This window comes from Echinops telfairi, unplaced genomic scaffold (assembly GCF_000313985.2).
Source record: "Echinops telfairi isolate 266 unplaced genomic scaffold, ASM31398v2 ScPeMD7_4225;HRSCAF=4972, whole genome shotgun sequence".
In the NCBI taxonomy this organism is placed as follows: domain Eukaryota; kingdom Metazoa; phylum Chordata; class Mammalia; order Afrosoricida; family Tenrecidae; genus Echinops; species Echinops telfairi.
The window spans coordinates 10,508,277-10,529,978 of NW_022108124.1; the positions used below are offsets into that span (position 1 = coordinate 10,508,277).

General features: G+C 39.8%; 1 protein-coding gene across 5 annotated transcripts in view; it reads right to left on the reverse strand.

Annotated features, from left to right (window-relative positions):
* Positions 1–21,702, reverse strand: part of NLGN1 (neuroligin 1) — a 1,028,692-nt gene that overhangs the window by 87,072 nt on the left and 919,918 nt on the right. The gene's annotated exons all lie outside the window — the stretch shown is intronic.

The window sequence follows — 21,702 nt, forward strand, 5'->3', positions numbered from 1 at the left end:
TTGATTTGTTGGGCACAATTCATGGCTTCCAACTACTTCACCGCAACACTGATTTCCTGAGGAAAAAATTATCTTCTATTATATTTCATCTGAAGACAGAAAACAGGCTAGTTCAAAAGATAAAGCTCACTCCGAACAGGCAAGAGTCATCAAGCAGGTAAGAAATAAAACAAAACGAAACCCTGGTTACTTAGCTGAATCCAGGCCTTTCTCAAAAAGTAAATTTAGGGTAAACCAGTTTTAGGTTTACAGTTTTGAATTCTTCTAAAATTTCAGAAATATTTTTCAAAAACCCTATTATAACATATCTCATATGACCCTTAAACAAGAAATTGACAAGATATTTCCACTCTGTAATACCATCAAAAAACCAAAACACAATTGCCCGAGTTATCTTTCTATATCATCAACGTACAATGAAGTGTCAAGGGTTTAGACTCAGTAGATTGGTGGGATTGTGTTAGTAACTGGCTTCCAGGAAGCCACGGTTAGGGTTACTTTTGTTCAAATGGATCGCCGCCAGCTGGGTAGAAAAGATGTACTCACTGCCTTTTTTTTTTTTTTTGCAGGGTTGGATAAGAAAAGTACTTGAAGCAAATTCCATCGCTAGATAAAATGCTCAACCACTCAGGTTATTTTATTGGAAGAAAAATATTTTGAATTGACAAAAGGGAAAAAAATCTGAAAATAAATGTTTAAGTTGTAAAGTCTGGTATTCAGCGTTGATCATCCATCAAGGTCCCACTCCATGAGGCTTGGTTGTAATTATAATTTTGCAAAGAAGATAACACCTGTCAGCACTTTCTTCATAATTGGAACGGGGTGGCCTGTTCTAAGAAGTATGTGAACACCATCAAAGACATGTGATTCTTAGTTTCACTGTTTGGAAGAGGCGCATTTTTCATAGGATGACAGGTCGTAGAGTTTCCGATCAGCCTCGTTTTTTGATCTCTGACAAGAACAGAACAGAGCGCAATTTTGCTCTTTTGTCCTTTGCTTATGAGCGGTGTAATTTGAATAATAGAGTTAGCTTAAAAGGAAACAGTTGTACTATTGCAGTAGGTAATAATTAACAAATACACGCTACTCTTTTGATTTCCGTGTTTTTTTCACAAACATAACAAAGTAGTGCTGCTGACATCTAATGCTAAGTTCTAACAGCAGGTGGAACTTTGATATAAGAAAAATATGTTAAGGAGGTCTTTACATATGTATACAAGTCTACTTAAGTGTTGTTATATCTATATGAATGCATATTACAGTCAAGAGAGCCTCATCAAACGCTTACCATGTGCCTTTGGAAAAACAGACTTCTTAAATCCAGTGGTCCTGTGTATATGACGTGAAAGTATATTCCCGATTGCTACATAGGAAAGCACTTCGGGATATGTGTGGGTCACATCTGATTGAAGACTTTCTCAGTTAACAATTGTGAGTTGCCGTGGGGTTTGCCTCACACACACTAGAGCGAAATGGATTCCTACTCCTGTGTCCTCTCCACAAATGCTTGGGGGTTGGACCACTGAGATTCCCCAGGTGAGTGTTGGAAGTGGGCCTGCAGACATTTCTTTCTAGTTCTGCTGAGACCTGCTCAGCCTCAGAGCTACAAGCAAGCCTGTCCTGGCAGATGGCTGGTGGCTACACCTGAGGTGCATTGAGCGGGAATCAAACGGGGTCTTCATCATGGGAGGCAAGAATCTACCGCCGAACCACCAATTCCTCCCCAACGTAAATTTTTACATTTGTGCCCACTAGCACCCGTATGCAGAAAGAATTTGCCTTGTGGATGGGCAAACTAAAACTCCAAGTCCACGGTCCTTGCAAAGTTTCTGAGGCTATACATCTTGAGGGAGCAGTCAGCCTCACCTTTCTAGGGAAGCGCAGCTGGTTACCAGCCATGCAGTTAGTGCAATTAACCATGGCTCCATCACTTCTACTACTGTAAATTTCACAGTAGGACAGACATCAGTGGGTCCACAGCTTTGTGAGTTTTCCTTACAAAAGTGCCCTAAACTCTGGTGGGTGTTATTTCTGCTCTTGATATTGTCTCTCTCTTTTAAAAACATGGAGCAAATACTGCATTTGGAGAAAAATTCATATTCACCATGCTACTTAACTACAACTCAACAAAGTACAAAATGTGCTTCCCAAGTCTTGCAATAATTCACTTTTAAAGACTCAGTCGCAGCATGCGCTCAAGTGCTGTGCCTTTTCCACCCTCAGTCCCAAGTGGCATCATGTTCTCATTTATTGAATGCCCCTGATATTCAAGTCACCTAGCTGTAAATTGGCTTCCCTCCCAGCCTAATAACTTGGAGACTTTCATAAAACAATTGTAATATTAAAATTCAGACAAGTGACCCCAAAATGGCCCCAGAGGGCAGTCCTGCAATTTCCTGATTCACACTTTCCTTATTCCCTCATTTGTTAAGTTTCGCAACACCAATTTTTATACTGTTGCTGTTTGATCCTGACCAAATGGTTGTGGAATTTTAATGAACTGCCCCCCTTTGACAAATGAGTTATTGTTTGATATATTACATTAGGGATAGGGAGCACAAGCTACTTATGGATACTAGATATTTGGATAAAGCATATTTACATAATACAAGACTATTAGTGTAATGAGTTCTATTAGTTTTTTAAAAGTATAAAACCCAGCCGAGTCTGAAACATGCTGGATGATGGACATATACATAATTTAAATTCCAGAATCTCAAATGAAATGGCAAGAATTTCCACATTATACAGTTTAACAGTCTACGTTTGCAGTGGTGCAAGGGAAAATGTTACACTCAGAATACTTGAAAAATTGGAAAACTTTTTCGGCTCATTATCCCTCATTCAAATGGCATAGTATTTGAAAAGAATGAAATGGTTGTTGAAGAGTAATTTAAAAATCAAAAACCCTGAGCCACGCTCTACTTCCATGCCACCAGGGGAAGTGCTTGTTTGTTTTCTCAGGTGGTGGGCCAAGGCTTGGATTAAGAGTGCCCTGTCTATATGGCTTCCATGAAAACATTTTCAAAATAATTGACCCAGACACTGCTTTAGTAATAGAAAACCTTGAGAGCCAACCCCCACATGTGCAGAAGCTAACTAGCCAAGCAGTTCAGATACTCATATTTAAAAAATATTATTATATGCTAATTATGTGTATGATGGTGAAGCACTTCAAGATTCTAGAGTGCCTTCCTAATCACTGTCAAAAGAGGAATTATATTTGGTGTGACTTCAATGATAAGTGCGTGCTATTTTTTTCCAGCTCTAGTATGGACTCATATATTCTGAGTGTAAGGGTTTTTGCCTAGTCAGAACATCTCAGTAGTGTGGGCCCAAGATAGCCGTGCGGAAGAATCCTGCTAGCTCTTCCAAACGCACTTGAGGGTCTTCTCTGTCCTGACACTAACTAGCTCGGGAAACTTTGGCACGGAGTCAACATTCATTAAGTTTCACTTTTATATCATGGGGAAAGCAGGAAATCCACAGCTTCCTACTTTGTTCTGAGAAAAAGTAATACATTGGTAAGTGAAAAAGGCATGCTACCAAATCATAAAAAAAAAAATGTAGAAATTTAAAGCTATTGTTTCTCAATATACGTTGTATTCTTTTCTGGAAGCTGTGTTTCCATTTCTCTGACCTTTCCCTGAAGACTCTGCTCTCTTCAATTTAGTCCACTTCAAAAGTTTTCACAGCCCCGAAGAACTCACATCATATTCACTTGACACGTTCTTTGAGTTTGGGGAGCAAAAGGAAGATGGAAGTGGCAAGAGGAGGGCTGGAGGGCAGATGGGAAAAGTTTTCTCAAAATCAAATTCTAGGAGCACAGCCCTTGCTATCGCTTAACAATGAGCAGGCGCATTTTTGCAACGGGGGAAAAATTGTTGGCGTAACTTTCCTGGCCTTTGTCTCACTAACGCAGTTTTCAATTTTCTTCAAATTTCTTTCCTAGAAGCTCCCATGATTGTCCCGTATTCTTCTAGTAAATCTATCAAGCTATCCCCTTTGAAGTTCCCCCAAAACCGTGACCATAAAACCTTGTGAGTAGACTTCCTTGCCTTGAATTTAAGTGGCCCAGCAAATCCCTTGGCAAGCCAGCGAGGGGACCTTTGGTAGAAGACACCCTCATGAGACTCAATCAAATGTATTGCTGCGAGGACATGTCTGCAGTCACCCACTGTTGCCAGAGAATCCATACTGGGACCCTAGTTGAGTTACCTTTTTTTTTTTTAATTTACCTAAGTAAAAGGAAGATGTACTCCTGAAATGTAGAGTGATTTTTTTACATAGTATTATGTATTATGGTAAAGATTTTTCTTATTATTTCATTTAGGGCTGGAGAGTCAATGTCTCAAAACTGGGACGAGTATGAATTCAGGAATTGGACTGATTTGAGTTCCTGCTCTAGTCTTGTCCATTCCATAGCTTCTTCCTTGGTAATGACATTGTCTGGAAATTCCTATTCAATAGGGCTGAAGTGAGGAATAAATACGTAACACACGTCAAGTGCTTATGGCAAGAATTTGAACACAAATCAACTGCTATCAAGTCAATTCCAAGTTCTAGTGACCCTCCAGGAGCGAGTAATCCTGCTATGGGTTTCCAAGACTGTTCATCTTTAGAACACGCAGTTTATCTTCCTTCAAAATTCAAACCTAGTAACGATGGAACAATGAAGTCCCGTGTCTTTTTTCATGAGTGTTTTATAATTTTATTATTTTGACTATTATTTTCTTTCTTTTAGTCTATCCAAATATTCTTGAGGTCTAGACAAGTATTTTGTACACATTCCAATGTACCAGAGTTCACAAACATTCATAGGGACTTGGAAAATTTCTAGGAAAATTGGAATTAAAGACAGTGAACTTTTGCTGCAAATATTTTGAAGCCCTTAGTAGAAGATGCAAAATTAAAACAGAAGCAAAATGTCCAAAAGGACTTTTGATAAGCATGAAATGCTATAAAGGCATGCACATTGTTATTTTTGTTATTCAGATCATTCTTCAGGTGTTACTCTTGCGTCCAATACTTTACTCTCTTTGATAAATTCCATGAGATGTTAACAATATCAAACCAAATGGATAATAACATTATACAAGTCTTGTCACATTACTTCCGGTATGGTTCATAAGTGGCTCAAACATTACACCCTTGACTACGAATGTAAATCTTGGAGGTTCAAACCCACCCAGCCGTGGAAGACAAGGCTGGGCACTCTTCTCCCTTTATAGTTAAGAGATCCCTATGGAGCAATGCATTCAGAAAGTGCATATCCAGTACTTACTACGAACAGGAGGAGCTGTGCTCCATGTGGAGAATACAAAGACCATCAAAGCACAGTTGTGGTATCCAGGAGCTCACTCTCCCAACACACCCATCTTATTACTTCTACAAATGAGAAAAAGAAGCTGTGGACTCCAGCAACGGAAGGATTCTTTTCTAGGACTGCATCAAGTCAAGGTCAGGCTCGAAGTCCATGCCAGTCTTAATGGTGGGCCCATCCTAAGGATTCTACATTTTTCTTTTTTTGGACTTCTTAATTTGTGATTCCCCAAACTGCTGGGTATTTACAAATGTTTAAAATGGTGAGGTTTAAAGGTGGTCTTTTCTCTGGCCCATCAGCTGGTTCCGAGATGAAAATAGAGTAATCAACCATTAACCTGGCGACAGAAAGAGTACACTGTCTAGAAACTATCTCACAACACCGGGCCTGATTTGGAATCGCAAGCCTTGCTACTTCCCACTGAGGCTGCCTTGAGCACTTTTCCGGGAGTCCCCTTTCTTTTCACACTTCCTGCCATAAGCTAGAGATGGGGCTCTCTACTGTCTCCCCATGGCACCTGAAGCAGTGCTTTGGGTATGGTAGGCATCATCGAGGAGGGTTGGACTCAGAGTGACCCTGTGTACAACACAACGGAACACAACAAAACACTGGCCTGGCCTGGGCCTCCTCACAGTTGCTTTGCTTGAGCCCATTGTTGCTGCCACTTGCCAATTCACAAAAGAGCTTCCTCTTTTCCAATACCCCTCTACTTTACCAGGCATGATGTCATTCCCAGGGACTCTTCTCTCCTGACAAGACGCCCAAAGTATGTGAGACAAAGTCTCACCATCCTTGCTTATAAGGAGCATTCTGGCTGTACTTCTTCCAAGAAAGATTTGTTTGTTCTTTTAGCAGTCCACAGTACTTTCAATATTCTTTGTCAGTACCATGATTCAAATGTACCAATTCTTCTTTGTTCTTCCTTAGTCCCTGTCTAACTTTTCACATGAGTATGAGGCAACTGAAAGTACCAGGGCTTGGGGCAGGTGCACCTTAGTCCTCAAAAGGACATTCTTGCTTTTCAACATTTGACAGAGGCAGCAATTTGTCATGTGATCTCTTGTCTGCTGCTTCCATGAGCCATGCTCGTGGATCCAACCAAGCTGAAATCCTTGAGAACTCCCATCTTTTCTTTGTTTATCACAATGTCACATGCTAGTCCAGTTGTGAGCATTTTCGTTGAGCATCTTTACATTGAGTTGTCATCCGTATTGAAAGCTGCATACCGTCCTTGATCTTCATCAGCAAGTTCGCCAAGCCTTCCTCACCAACAAGCATGCTTGCGTCATCTGCATATCACAGCTTGTTAATACGCCTCACTCCAATATTTATATCATACTCTTCATTAGATAGGTGGAATTATGCAGAACATCTATTCTCAATATGGAGGGATCTCTGGTGGTGAAGAGTTCACCTGCTACTCAAAAGGTCAGCAGTTCAAACCCATCACATACTCTAAAGGAGAAAGATGGAGCAATCCTACTTTGTTCCCTAAAGTTTGCAGTCAAGGAAATCCAGCGGGGCAATTCTATTCTGTCCTACTGGTCTGCTGTAAGGCAGACTCTACTTGACAACAACGGATAACTCTGTATCTGCTGGTATTTTAAATGATTGTGTATATAATGATCTCCTCTGTACATGTAGCCTTTGTAATTTCTATATCAGAATCTGACTATTTTTTCAGTCTCAAATAGCATTCCATTACTTCTAGAATATCTTCTTGTTACCCATAAAGCAAAGACAAAGGTATTATCTTCCTAAACTCTGAAATTATTTTGCTTTCTGCCAGATACTGGCTAGCCATCTTTCTTGTGTGGAGGGATAGAACGATGTAAGGGGTGCATATTCTTGGCTCCATCATTCTCCAAAAGAGGACATGGCTTGATTCATATTACAGCTCAATAATATTGAGACAAAGGTAGCATTACCCTTTTATGGAGGAGGAAAATTATGCTGAAAGAGGTTTAATGCATCTTGTCTACTGTCAAATGTAATGTCTAATGTGGGAGCCAATATTCCAGTCCAAGGCTACTTTTCAAGGTTGGTGCTCTTTAAGCATTATGTTAAATTTACCAATGTCTGCTTCCTATTACAAACACATATTATGTTCCAGAAGTGACTATGCTCTTTGAGGTCAGGTTCATGTGTGATTTACATCTACATCCTTCAAAACAGTTAAAACATGGTAAATAGTCTATAAATATATTTCCAATGACTAAGTATCAGTTAAGCATCGATAATCAATTTTTATTTATTTAAAGATTATTTTATTGGGGGGCTCTTACAGCTCTTATAATAATCCATACATTAATAGTATCAAGCATATTTGTACATATCATTATTTTCTAAACATTTACTTTCCATTTGAGCCCTTGGTAGTTAATCAATTTTTAAAAAACCAAAAACCAAACCAAAACAAAAAACAACAAAAGTGCACGCACTTCAGTGGAATAGATTCTGACCGATAATGACGCTCTAGAAGAGAGTAGAATTGCTCCCGAGGGCTTCTGACACCGTCAATCTTTGCAAGAGGCAGATAGCCTCATCGTTCCTCCTGAAGAATGGCTGGTGGGTTTGAACCACTGACCTTGTAGTGAGCAATCTAATGCTTAACCCAATCTTCCACCACAGTTCAAATAACCACTTTAATGACGCCTGTGCTATCCAAATGGGAAAAGCGAAAGACAGTACCCCAAATTGGCACTCCCACAGGGAGAAGTAAAAACGAACTCTTCTTACCTGACTAATGAAAACAAACCTAAAAAGCAATGCTCTCAGAAGCAGCATAGCTTTGAAATAATAAACCAGAACCCAGAACCTATCATAAATAATACATTGTATACGCGAGTCTGTATAGTAGGCCTGAAGCATAAGCATGAAGCAAAACTGCTGCCATTTTTTCTGATTAGTCTGGGGTGACATTTGTGTGCTTGCAAACTGTTACCACCTCCCACGTGTGAGCAAAGGAACTGCTGTTCGGCTCCTTTTAGGCCCCGGAGCAATTCAAAGACAATGGTAAAAGACTCAAAGGAACGGAAGCAAAAGAAGGAGAAGCCGATGTGACGGAGGAGGGCAAGGAGCAGCTACAGGAGGTCAAGGAGAGAGAGATCGTTGTGATTTTGTTTCCTGGGGAACAAGGAGATAGTCTTGCAGGTTTTTCAAGCACACAAGGTATACATACAGTAGATGTGGCAGAATGATGACTGGACAATCACCACTGGAGGCTCTTGTGCTCATGAGCTTTCCTTTCTGAACATCAGCTGTGCTGGGTGGATTAAAATCGTTTGTTTTTAATCATCCATTTCATTTAATAGCAACATTTTGGCGTACCTACTGTGTTCTAGACTTAAGTAATAAACCGGGGATATAATAATAACAATGGTCATGGCTTAGTGTGTGAAATGGTAGAATGGTCATATAATTATAGTTTATTTAATATGTGAAAGGACAACTTTACATCTATGTTTTGTACTGCAAAACATAGACATGAAATACATAGGGCATTAGCATTGATATATATGTTAATTTCTAGTGTATGACACCACTACCAACCATTTAAGATAAAAACAAAACCTATATTCATGCCTAGATTACTTTCCATCTCATGTTTCAATACTTATTTCAGTGCCATTACAATTTACCATTTAAAATAATTAATATATATATCATATCATTCCACAGTTCAGTCATGTCAAGCAGAATTGTACAATTGCTATCACATTGCTTCCAAACATTCTTTGTCTACACGGACTCCTTCACATAGTCTCCCTTTCAACCCGCTTCCACCACTGAATCCCCCTCCCCACCAGAGCCCTGCTTATGTGTCTGATCTTTATATTTATTACTTTGTCAAAAACACCCTGTGATTTACTCAGATATGACTATTCATGGATTCAATTATTTGTTACCAGATACATATCATAGTTGACTATGCTGAGCTATATGAATGGGAATACACAGTCCCTGTCCACAAGATACTCATAGTCTAGAATCGTACTGTGCAGTATTGTAGACACTTGCTGCATGCAGCTATTCAGATGGTAATTAAACTTTATTAAAATTAAATAATTCTGTTCTTCAGTAATGCTATCCACATTTAAGATACTTAATAGAATTATCTATTTAGAGCTTCTTGTGTTGGGTCCTAAATATATATTACATTTTCACCATCACAGAAAGTTACACAGGACAATGCTGCCTTGAATAGGATTGTGGCCAATTACCATTTAAACATAAGTATTTTTTCCATGAAATTTCTGAAGCACCTCCCAGTAGACAATGCAAAATTAAAACCAGAACAAAATGTACAAATGGACCTTATGAAAGCACAAAATGCCAAGTAGGCCTGCAAGATATTATTTTTATTACTAGAGTTGGGCAGGTTGTGCCTGTCATAATCCTAAAGGCTCATATATTCATATCTTGGGTATATTTCACTGTTTGGGTTATGCACTTGTTCAGTTCTGTCTCTGGGGCTGTGAACATGTTCTTCTCTGAATAAAAAAGTCTTTCCAACCTTTCACTTCTCTTCACTCTGTACATCACTCCATGCCTAGTTCCTTTTGAACATTTTTAATCCTTCCATCTCCAACCCATAAGATTATGGCAGAATTATATAACCTTCTGTACTCTGCATCAACATGGCAATTTTGGTGTAAATACATGTATTTAAAATATAATTTCATATTAAACTACCTTTGAGTAGATTCTGACTCTTAGCAACCCTAAAGACAGACTAGAAGCACTCTAAAGGTTTCCAAGACTAAATGTTAATGGGAGCAGACAATCTATCTTTATCTCATGGGTTTGGACCACCACCTATTAGTCAGCAGCTAAACACAGCCCACTGAACCACCAAGGTACCATATACAAGGAAATGTCAAGGTCCATGCAAATATCGAATGAAAAGATAAATGAAACTTTCCCATGACCCTTTAAAAGTATATCTTCTATATTGTTTTCCATAGTTCTTGCTTTTCCCACTAACAGCATTTTTTCCCCCTTCCTGTGCTCCAGTTCTCAAGATAGCAGATAGGCAGAGTACATGTCCACTATTGCTGCTCTTAGAGCAATACTACGCATATACTCCTGGAAACAGTGGCTGGTGGATTAATATGATAACTAAGGGTACATTGAGTTCATTAACTTATTAAACTGACATTACGAGGCACGCTAAAATCATGGGCTGATGAACCTTTGACCATGTCAAGGAATTCAGAAGGCAGGGTTCTGGTCAACTGACTGAAAAAGATCCAAATGCATGCCTATTGTGAAGCAAAGTGATCCGATGGAATGGACACATTATAAACCAATGTCATTAATATCACTAACTTTTTGCTGAAGTGGATTTGAATCTGGTTGTGGCAGTACACCAGCATGGAACTCCTGGAAATTCAAGCCAGGTTCAGAAGAGAGTATGGCACACGAGATGCTATTAGGGGCATGCGATGGAAGCAGAGAATAAAGCCATAAATATTTTACCCGTGTTTTATTGATGATTCAAAGGAATTCAATGGCATGGATAATAACCAATTATGGATAACATTACAAAGAATGAGAAGACGGGAACACTTAATTGTGCTAATGTGGACACTGTACATAGATCAAGAAGCAGTTCAAACAAGAAAATCCTGAGTGATTTAAAATCCGAAAAGGTGTGTTGGAGGTTCCCCCCCCATTATGTTATTTAATCTGTATGCTGAGCGAATAATCTGAGACTGCAGACTCTATGAAGAAGAACAGGCCATCAGGATTACGGAAGACTCACCACAACTTGAAATTGCGAAGGATGCAACCTTGCTCGGTGCAAGTGGAGAGGGCTTGAGACACTTGATAAAGAGCACAGTTATAGCTTTCTATATGGATTAGACCCCCAACATAAAGGAAAGAGAAATCCTCACCAGGGGCCCAAGGAGGAACGTCATGATAAAAAAAGACAAATGGAAATTGTCAAGGATTTGTTTGATTCCATCTTATTTCATTGAACACAGAATCAACACTCATGGAAGCAGTAGCTCACAAATCATAGGACCTATAGCATTGGGTAAATCTGCTGCTAAAGACTTTTATAATGTTAAAAAGGAAAGATGTCATTTTGAGGTCCAAAGGGCGCCTAACCCCAGCCATGGCATTTTGAGTGGCCTCATGTGCGTGATAAAGTGGAAAATGAACACAGAAGGATGGATGCCTAGGAATTATGGCGCCGGCAAAGAGGACCGAGTTGACGGCAGACTTCAGAAAGGAAAAAAACAAAATCCGTCTTGGAAGGAGATAGATTGTCCCTTAGAAGTGACGCTGGTAAGACTTTGTCTCACCTGCTTTGGACAGGTCGTCGGGAGGAACCGATCCTTGGAGAGCGCATCGTGCTTGGTGAAACAGAGGGTCAGCACGTGGATGAAAACTCTCCGGAAGATGGACTGGCACCGCGTCACTGTAGCAATGAGCTCAACCAGAGCACCGGTGTGGGGATGGGGCTGAGCCAGGCTGCTTCCTTTGTTGTAATTGGGGATGCTAATGAGCTGTAACTGACTCAAAGACTGCTAATAACAAGTCCTGGGATGGCATGATGAACACCAGGGTAGAGTTAGGAAAATATTATACTTTTTTTGGCAAATAAAATGATGTATATTTAATTGCTCCAGAAGAATGAAACATTCCTGAGGTTAATCTTCATATAACTGCATTTTATTTTATTATTGTTTTTAGAATCACCAACCTGCGGGTTATTAGCCAACCCCTTAACCACGGAGCCACGCCCAGGGGCTTATTGCTATTTTAAAAATCATTTTGCGGGGCGGAATCTTACAGTGCTGATAACATTCCATACATCAATAGTATCAAACATATTTGTACATAGTTTGCCAGCATCATTTTCTAAACATGCAGCTTCTAGTTCAGCCCTTGGTATCAGCTCCTCTTTTATCCTTCCCTCCCCCCGCCTCGTGAAAGGTCAATAAATTGTAAATTATTAATGTGTTCATATTTTACACCGGCCGCTGTCTCCCTTCACCCACGTTTCTGTTGCTCATCCCCCTGGGAGGGGTGGGGTTATGCAGCCATCATTGCGATCGGTACCCCCTTTAACTGTATTTTACAATGTGAATAAGTATCTGTTGATTTGGGGGTTGACATTAATATTTGGTTAAATGCTTCTACATGTTGAAGTGCAATATGCTGGATAATTTTAAATTACTTATTGTCAAGTTCTCTTCATATTCACAATATAGCATTTGTGAAAAAATAATTATAATTATATACATTATTCAGTGTAAATGACAGCTTTTTAACTTTCCATCTGTGTACTTCCTATAACCCTAACAAATTTACATTTATATATTTTATGTGAGCAGCAGTCAAGAGAAGAGTCCTACTCTTCACCCATAGCATCATTTACGTGGTTTTTAGGGGGCATAATCTATTTTTATTCAGGATCATCTTTGAACTCTTCCCTGACATTCAGGGTTAAGCTTCACTTTGAACTAAAAAAGAATTCGCATACGTTGTCTATAAGCACAGCCACTCCATCTGCTAATAGGAACAACATTGACTGCGCTCACCAAGAGATCTTCATTTCATTTGAGTTTAATTCAATATCTCAGACACAACTTCCAGGACACAGGTACATAATGAAATGGCTTGAAAAGGTGTTCACACTTTCCTATTTTTTCTGTTGCTTTCTGTAAATAAGTTAAAAAACTGGCATGGTTTTTAGGGAAGTTTTATTTGTATGTCTTTTTTTTTTTTGAGAAGGGAGCAGAGACTTCCATAAGACTTGAATAAAGAATTATCTGATATCCATTCCTCGTCTCTTTGATGGAGACTGCCCTAGCATGTCCTTTTCTACCTTCTACCTCTTCTCTCCCTGCACTCCAACATTCATTTTAAGTTTATTATTATTATCCAATATTAAGTTTCCATCATATTATCACTGTATTATTAATGCTGTCATAAATTATTATTTTTAATGAAAAGGGTGAAATCAGATAGATTCTGTTTATTTGAGTAAACAGCAAAAAGCAAAGCAAATTCACTAACATTGAGTCGATTCTAATTCATAGCGAACCTATAGGACATAGTAGAACCGCCCCCAGTGGGTTCTGAGACTGTAAATCTTTACAGGAGGAGAAAGTCTCCTTGTCCTCTTGTGGCTAGATCTGAACTACTGATCTTGTGGTTAGCAACCCAACACACAACCCACTCTGCTGCTAGTGCTCTCGAGTGAGTAGCTAGTTCGGGTTTACTCACTCATTTATTATTTCTACCAATTGAAGAATTTTCTGTATTTTGAACACATTATTAGGAATAAAAAGAAAGATGATCTTCCAGTCTTTCCAAATAGTGCTTCATGGTGTAATCGTCGAATCAGTTGAAAATATTCCAATATTGAAAAACTGAAAATAGTGGGCAGAAAAATCTATATTTGTTGCTGATGTTAAAGGTCATTGAGCCAGGCCCAATTCATAGCTACCTTGTGCCACATGCTGCCCAGTCCTGCACCAGTCCCATTAGCTACAGTTAGCCCCATTGTGATTGATTTTGTGGGGAAAGAAGATGCATAGGGTCTTCTTCCTAGTCCATCTTAGTTTGGAAGCTCAACTGAAACCATTTTGCAGGATAGTAGCGCACAAACCACCACTGATAGAAGACTGGTGGCTGTGCATGAGAGAGATTGACTGGAAATCAAGTCCAGGTCTGCCCTATAAAAGACAATAATTCTAATTCCTGGCAGTGCTAGGCTTTAAAGCATTGACCTGCTAACCACAAGATCAGGGGTTCAAACGGATCAGTTGCTCCAAGAGACAAAGTTGAGGCTGTCTGCTTCCTTAGAGATTTACAGTCTTGGAAACCTTATATAAGGCCTTTAGGAGCCAGAATTGATTTGAAGGAAGTTGGTTCAGTTTGGGTTTTGGTAAGAAACTAAAATGGCATTGACCTGGCCAGGTCAAGGTAGGCTTCCTGGAAGAAAGGATGCACTTTGCTTAGTAGACAGTGTTGACAGCGGCAGTCAATGAGAAGGCAACAACCTGCAGGAAACCAAAAGGTAAGAAAGCAAGGAGAAGCCTGGCTGATTGCAGACTACATGTGGTGGAAGCAGTGCAAAGAGAGGCTAGACAACTGGACAAAGACAGTCTAGACTGTATGATGGAGCGTTACTGAAGAACATACAGCCTAGGAGTGCCAAAGTCCGAGTTGTATTTTGGACAGACTTTCCTGAGCACACTCCAGAAGATGGGAAGGAAGTGTCTGGGAGAGTGAGAAGCAAGAGGTAATTGAGCCAGGGAGCTTCAGGGAGCTTGTAGCAAGGAGGTCCATCTTAAAATCCCGCTGGGACAGGACAAGGCAACTGATTAAAATGCTGTGAACTGTGCACCGAGCTTACCCTTCTCTCTTAGCCCAAGGCAGAAGTAGTCCCATTGCATCACCTACCGCCTTTGTGAACCCTGGGCGCCCCTTGTTGTTGCTTTTAGCTGTTGTACAATGGACCCTTGTCTCGCAACCAGTAATGGAATGAAATATTGTCCCATCCTGCATCCGGACCAGGCCACTGTCATTCATGGGTTTCATTGGCTGACTTTGTCACGTAGATCACAAAACCTTTCATCTTTGTCTTAATCAGACATTTCGAAGCCATCGCTTGAGCATGACAGCAATAGTGAACCTCCTATTGATTCGGAAGAGAGGGCTGCACATCAGGTGTATTCGTTAAGAATCCAACTTGTCTGTCCTCGGATCTTTATTATGAGCATACACTCACCTAGTGGGTTTTCAGACAGTTCTACTTCAGAGGGGGCCCAGCACTCCGAGGGGGCCCAGCACTCCAGAACCGACTGCCTCATCTAGGATCTTATTAGAACTACAGCATCTCAGCCTCATAAAAGGCCCATTGAATCAGCAGCTGTATTTTAATATGTACAATGCACTTTGAAAAGCACTGCTCTCTAGTTCTGCATGCCTACCTTACAATGCTTTGGCAATAGAATCATGTAGACATACCTCAGATGTGGAGCTAATGGGTGCTCCCAGCAACAAAGTACAGATGGCAATAAATTGAGTCACACACTTTTGGGGTGCTTCCCAGTGCACATAAATGTTATGTTTACATTCAAATATAATTAAGCATGCAATAGCATGATGAAAACGTTTGAAATCTGGTCATTATCAAAATGTGACCCATACACCTGAAATGGATGCATGTGGTTGGGAAAAGGGCACTGATGGGCTTGTTTGACTCGGTTTGACCATATTCACCTTGTGAAAACGCAGTCTTTGGCGAACAACTGAGTGAAGAAGAGTAAAACGAGGTCTTCCTGGAAGTTCCTGTGCTCTTTTTCTTCTGACTTCCATACAGCACATAAAACAGGGTGAAGATATTTTAGGTGGGCAGCAAGTACTTTCTGTTGATTTATTTTCCAAATAAGAATGTTACTTTAAACAATTCAACCATTTCAATTTAATAGACATTTATTGCGACTGGGAGACCAGTTAAGAAGTCGTTGCAATATTGTCCAGGTGAAAAATGAGCTACTGCATTAAGGCAATGATAGCAGAGACCATAAAGAACAGGGGATGGAAAAGGTTTACTCAGAAGAAAGGATTGGAAGGCTCTGTTTATTAAGGATATAAAAGGTGAGGCTGAGAGACAAGGACGGCAGAGAAGGATAAGGCGAGTTAAATCACCCACTGATTCAGCTGGCAAATTCAAGATTGGATGATATTCCAAGTTTATCCAAAGCCATGTTCTGTCTTTTTTTCCATTTAATGGGTATTTACTCAGTCAGTGCCTGCCACAGGGCAGGTACTGTTCCAGGTGATGCATATAAAAACATTCATCCAATATTATTTGGTCTTAACTCTCAGTGAATTGGAATCTAGTGGAGGAGAAAGACAAATAGTCTGATAACTGAAATGCAGTGAATGAGAGCTATGAGGTAGTAACAAAAGACTCGGGTGACCCTGGAGAGAAATGCTTCCTCTAGACTTCGGTGGGTGGTGACCGACAAGGCTTCATGGAAGGACTCCCACGGGGAGTCATGGTTTCTGTTGTTAGAGTCTACAGAGTTTGCTCTGACTCAGAGAGACTGCATATAGAAAATGAACCATTGCCAGGTCCTGCGTTAACTTCACGGTATTTGAGCCCCTTATTTGGCAATCGTATCAGTCCATGTCATTGAGAGGTTCCCTCCTTTTCACTGGTAATGAGTTCTTCAAGTGTCAATACAAAGGCCTCGTGTCTAAGACGGTGGTTTGGGGTGGGTTTCCTGAAATGAATTATATGGAGAAGGATCGGGGCTGTGAGCATGGAAGTTTACTCAGTACATTTTTGTTGTTCTCTTGGGCAACAGTATGCAGGTCCAGGGGAGAGATGTATTAGATTAAAAAAAAAAAAAGGAGGCAAAATACTGTGAAGTGTTACCAATTTGGCTTTTGCAGTCAAGGAACACTGTAATTTCTTAAGGTCCGTATCTGCCACTATGGAAACCATAGAACTTTAAGGTGATCCTTGCTCCCTGACTATGGTGATGCAAATCAAATGTGTGTCTGCTTTCTCCACACCCCCAGCATTTGTTAGAATCCCATTTTGCTTTCAAAACCCTCTAGACACCGCTGAAGAAGAGAAGGAAGAAGAAGGGACAGCCAGTCCTTGTCTCCGCTGCCTTTGCTAAGGAGTTTCACTCGTCTTGCTGCTTTCTTATTCCTTCATGCCCTTTCAATCCCCAGGAAGGCAAGGTTTCAAACTCACTGTTTGCCCTGATAAGTACCTTGGTAGCAGACACAGCTCCTGGCACAGAGGAAGGCCCGGGGAATAAGATTTCTCGTCTCAAATGAATTAAGTAGGTTCTTAAGTACTGACTTACATATATAATGCTACTCAACACAAAAGTTACCATCTCTAAAAGAAAAACTCAAACGGGAGCCGATTCCTTAATGTGTTGCTTATGTGTAAATCATTAGTAGATCGGACTAGTTTTAAAGGCTACAGGACTAGGAAGCTTCAGCACATCATTAAAGCTATTTGTGGCCGATACAAGATTTCTGGACTCAATTCCTGTGTCTTCTCCATTTACATGCCATCTCTCCCTAAACGCTCGAAAACGGAATGGCACTTGCTGACTCACTTCGATTGATCGCTAAATGCAGTCACTCAGCTAGGTTACTTTCACATTAAAATTGGACAACATGTTGTCGCCTACAGGAAATAGAAAGACAGTTACAAAGCTGTAACCTTCTCTAAATCACCGGCAGTTGCTTTTTGCAAGAGAACGATTGCCAGCCATACCGTTGCCCTTGGTCCATGACGCTCCTCTCCCTAATGTATGCTAAAGGGTTCTCTTGCTTCGGCTCGGTGTTTAATTTTTCTTTCATCTCTAACTCTTCTGTGACTCTTTTGCCTTCTCGCTAAATTGCAAGGAGGGGCTGTGTTCTTTTCATATAGAATGCAGCAGGGGGCTTATAAATAGTGCTTGACAGCCCTTTTATTTCATTTTATTAAAGAAAAATAGACGGTCTCTCTGAATCATCTTGGGATGATATTGCTGTAACTCTGCCACTCTTTGGGAAGAAAAAAAGTCCCTCTCAGACCAAGGCCCTTGAAATGATTAATTATGAATGGAGTTCAAAGGGTGTCACTATATGGATTCTTTGAAAAGAGGTCCCAGGTAAAAAACAATTATGAGAGGGTGCCCTTGTATTGTGGCTATTGCCTTTTAGAGAGAGATTCCAACTGGAAGCGCTCTTCTACAACTATTACAGAACTTGTAAGAGAACAGAGATCTCACTTGGATAGCAGTTATGGAGAAATATACCCCCAAGACACCCTTTGCAAGAGACTCATTTCCCCTGCTGTTGATACGTGTCATCCAGTTGACTTTGACTCGCAGCCACTGCAGACAGCACTGTAGAACTGCTCTGTCAGGTTGTCTAGACTGTCAACTTCCCAGAAGCACGATAAAGCCTGGTCTTTAGACTCAGGAGGTGAAAGGTGAGGTGGAGGCAGACCTTTGAATTAACCCAGCACTTAACTATTGTGCTGTCCGGAATTCCCTTCATTGTCTCTATGGTCCAAAATAAGGGGGTCGCTAAGGTTCATGCCACCCAGATGGATAACGCACGATGTCAACAGCCCCCTGAACCCCAACTTCTTCTTATTGCAAGCCACACAAAATTTTAACAATAGTATGACATATATGTAACCCATATAGTTGTAAATGGCTTAGTGATATTTCTTAGCTTCCATACTCATATATGAATTCTCATGACAAAATTGTTTTGTAGAATCCTTCTACATTGAATCATAATATTATTTGTTTCAACATTATTAATAACTGAGCAGAGCTCTTTAAGCCTGCCCCCCTTGTTTTACTTTACTTACTATCTCATGCTTTGAAGAGTTACTGGTATAGGTTCATAAATTCGACTTAACATATGATATTATAGCACAGGCATCAAAAAATCTGATGAAAAACACTGACAGCAACAACACAGCGGGTCACGCTAGTAGTCATGCGCAGACGAAATCATGTTGATTCAAAGCATCACCGTAATGTGATAATAAAACAGATCTGCCAGAGTGTACTAGAAAGTGTGAAAATAAATGATCACACATTGGTAGCCCTGTAGGTAGGTATAGGGATGCTTGTAAACTGGGCTTGTGAAAACAGTTTTTGTGGTTGTAACTAACTACAAGGATATTTTAATTAAAAACACAATAAATTTCCCTGAAACACAAGACAAAATTTTATAGACATGTTGTTGTCGCCCCTTTGACAATGTCACCTTGTGGGCTGTTGTCCCCTTTCCCTCCCCTTACAGACTCCCTTAGTGTTACCGCTGGTTCAAACATATCCATTTGTTTAAAGCTCCTTTGATTACCCGAGTTTAGACTACACATTGACTGCCTTCCTCTTAAGGGGTATTATGATATTCTTGTAAAATATGCAGGAAATGAAGGTTTTACGTTAGAAACACATTAATATCATACATGCTTTCTCGCTGCCAGCATTTAACAAGCAATATTGAGGGGCTGTGATCTCAGTCAGGGAGATGACCAAAAAATCATCTGCTTGATATTTGACCTCTCCTAGGTGTGTATCAGAGCCTGCCTGAATACTGACGCTTTTTATTATTCTATTGCAACACTTACAGTGTATTTTCTCTCACTTAGTCAAAAACACATAACTCAGTTTTACCTAACCGCTCTTTCTCTGCAGCTTCTCATGTTTCTAAATATTTTGCAGATACATATGGTCCTTGGGATTTCATTATGATAAGAACATGCGATAAAGACACTGTATAGTCTGTAATGTAACCAAGAACTCAATTTCATCCTATCTAGGTGTTCACATAATATTTAAAAGTAATGTTCTCTTGTGAGGCAAGCAATTCATTTTAAAATACACACGGTATTTCTTATACAGTGATTTGGGCTCACTTGCCAGATCTATGGAGTCTGGGCCAACCTGTGGTTTATCATTGTAATTATCATAACTCCCATTGGCAACAGGAACCCACTGACATAACAAATAACCAAACAAACAAACAAATAACACACACACACCCCCGAAACCCAGAAGATTTGGTAGTTAAAATGCGCTTGAGTCATATACTCTTTATCCACATTCCAAACCTGGTACAGAACACTTTCACAACCTTGGGGAAGTCACTGACCCTTTCTCTCCTTCTGATTCTCACCTCTTTAAAATAAAGACAATAACTTCACCTTATTACCTACCTCAGTGATGAAGGTGTAAAGACTAATAACCATAAAACGAACATCAGACTTTCTGGAAGCCCGACTCAGTATAAATATAAAGTATTTATAACCCTGAGCACATTCCAAGCATATAAGTACAATGACAAAAATTTTAAAGGTGTTTTGGACAAAGAAATTACAGAGGAGCAAATCAATCAGACCATCAAACATTCATTTTCCCATGGTCCTCCTGAGCCCACCCTCACACTAATAGTCAAAAGGAGTGACTGCAGGGGATCTTGGCACGGTTGTATTTCGTATTCACTATGGCTTTCCACTGCTAGCCAGTGAAATACCCATCTTCTACGTTAAGTGCCAGATTTACTGCTTCTAATGGGAGATTTGCATTTGTTCTAAGATTACAAATAACAATTATACCAGAGCAATTACTCTTAACCTCCATTTGTAGCTCTGGCTTGCAGCAGGACACTTTCATCTGTTCCCTTTATTTTCATTCTCATTTGGCCCGGAGGTATTTCTAGATCAATCAATCACAGTAGATGTTAGAACAGGTCTACTGAATAACATCTAGGCTGACTACACACCGTGTGGAGAAAGGGAAATTATGGCTATACCTCAAGTATAAAAAAGAAAGACACCTCAGAGGTCAGTTACCTGAAAAGAAAAAATCTTTGTCCTAAATGAGCTAGATAATTAGCTCTTTTTTCTACCTACCCTTGAGTACACAGACAGCTTTTATGCAACAAGTATAACACCAACAACCTACTGAGGTGGAAATCACAAATTGTAATTATAATAAAAGCTAGTGTTCATTGTGAACTTCCCACGGTTCTAGGCACCACTAAGATCCTTACTCTTCCTTTTGGCCATATGTTACAGATGAAGATGGACTATTAACTCTATTGGTTAGATGAGCTAAGAATTCATGTCACACCTGACCTTGGAGCTGGCACTGACATTACTTCCTACTTACACCTTCCAATGACAAGGCAAACACATCCTCAGGGTCCAGTTATAGGGAGATGAACAAATAAACAAAAAGCGCAGTTCTCACCACACTGAATGATGATGACATGTAAGAGGCATATTGCTCAGCCCTTCTGCTGACACACCTCTGAGTAGGTTTAAGCTGTCAATCAGTTCACTATGTGCACTGTCCAGGAGCTGCTCAGGTTGAACGTAAGTCATGCTTAACGATGGATTTCAACATGAAGCATCAATTGAGAGTTTATGGATTATGTTTATGTTGTCACTTCCATTGTGAAGAATAACACATACTTCTTAAATAAAATATGCCACAATGAAAGACAATAAAGGTCATACATAAATGATTTTAAGGATATCATAATACCAAATTCATATCACAATGTTATATACTCTTTATATTGACACTGACTAATCAAGGAACCATCCCTTCCTTCATGACTAAATTCTTCTTCGTAAATACAAAGGTGAAACAAACCCACTTGTACTAATTTTAATAATGTTCCTCTTTGCTGAAAATGCAAACTGGTAATGAGTTGTTTCCTAATATTTATTATGTGTAAAACTAACAAGCGAAATTATAATAAAATAAACGAAACGGAATATGTTGCCAATGAATAGGGCTTTAAATCAGAACATAAATTAATATTTAGTTTTTCACTGATAATGGACTGGAAGGATCATT